Genomic DNA, 1,453 nt, shown 5'->3' with positions numbered 1-1,453 from the left:
GGATTAGATATATCCAGAGTAACCCACATGCAACATGATTCTTGATCAGTTTTCTTAAAAAAGTTTCAGGACAGTGATAGTAAGATAAGGAAAGAAAACATGGAGAAATAAAGTCTTAATTACTGTACATGCTATTTTTTTACCATAGAAGAAACATTTTACAGATTAGTTACAAAGAAAAGGAAAATAAATGATTTATACAAGAAATTTAACCTAGGCTTGACCTGTGCAGCACAGTGGATAAAGCATCGACCTGGAACGCTGAGGTCGCTAGTTCAAAACCCTTGGCTTGCCTGATCAAGACACATATGGGAGTTGGTGCTTCCTGCTCTTCTCCCTTTTTCTCTCCTCTCTCTAAAATAAATTGAGATTTAAAAAAAGAAAGAAATTTAACCTATTCAGTACAACGGCTCCACCTTGCTGTCACCATTTGTCCAAATTCTTCATACTTTACTTGACCATCACCATCAATATCTGCTTCCCTGATCATTTCATCAACCTCTTTATCTGTTAACTTCTTCTCTCCAACGCTTGTCATCACATGATTAAGCTCTGCTGCACTGCCTGACCAGGTGGTGGCGCAGTGGATAAAGCGTCAGACTGGGACGCAGAGGACTCAGCTTAGAAACCCCAAGGTCACGGCCTGAGTGCGGGTTCATCTGGTTTGAGCAAGGTACACCAGCTTGAGCCCAAGGTTGCTGGCTTGAGCATGGGGTCACTCCGTCTGCTGCAGCCCCCAGTGAAGGCACATGTGAGAAAGCAATCAATGAACAACTAAGGTGCCACAACAAAGAATTGATGTTTCTCATCTCTCTCCCTTCCTGTCTGTCTGTCCCTATCTGTCCCTCTCACTGTCTTTCTCTCTTTGTCTCTGTTACAAATTTTAAAAAAAATCTCTGCTGCACTAAGATTAGTATTAATAATAAGAATGCCATTGCCTTTCTTATCAACCACACAGATGCTTCTCTATTTTCTTCTTCACTATCTGTGTCTTTCAACTTTATTGCTATCATTGTCAGAAATCCCTGGAAGTCAATTGTACCATTACCATCAGCATCCAGTAACCTGCTTCTGTGTGGGATTCTACCCAAGAGACTTCATTACAGTGTCCAGTTCTTCTGTTGTTATAGTTTCATCATCATCCTTATCAAATAGTGAAAAACTTCTTTGAATTCTACAATCTGCTCTTCAGTCAGTTGGTCAGCCATGCTGCAAGTGCTACCTACCAGTCTCTGAGACACAACCACACAACCACTCAGCTGGCTTGCTCCACTCAGATTCCAATATGTACTTCTTAATCCCTTCGCCTTTTTCACCCCGCCCCAAGCACCCTCCCCTCTGTCAACTGTCATTCTGCTCTCACATCCGCGAGTCTATTTCTATTTTGTTTGCTTGTTTTTTTGTTTTGTTCTTTAGATCCCACATATAAGTGAAATCATATAGTGTTTATATT

General features: G+C 41.0%; 1 pseudogene; it reads right to left on the bottom strand.

Annotated features, from left to right (window-relative positions):
- Positions 1-394: 394 nt before the first annotated feature.
- Positions 395-1,208, bottom strand: LOC136315054 (calmodulin-like; annotated as a pseudogene).
- Between the last annotated feature and the right edge of the window lie 245 nt (positions 1,209-1,453).

This window comes from Saccopteryx bilineata, chromosome 11 (assembly GCF_036850765.1).
Source record: "Saccopteryx bilineata isolate mSacBil1 chromosome 11, mSacBil1_pri_phased_curated, whole genome shotgun sequence".
NCBI classification, from domain to species: Eukaryota; Metazoa; Chordata; class Mammalia; order Chiroptera; family Emballonuridae; genus Saccopteryx; species Saccopteryx bilineata.
The sequence above is the reverse complement of the archived record's forward strand: the minus strand, read 5'-3'. Positions and strand labels throughout refer to the sequence as shown.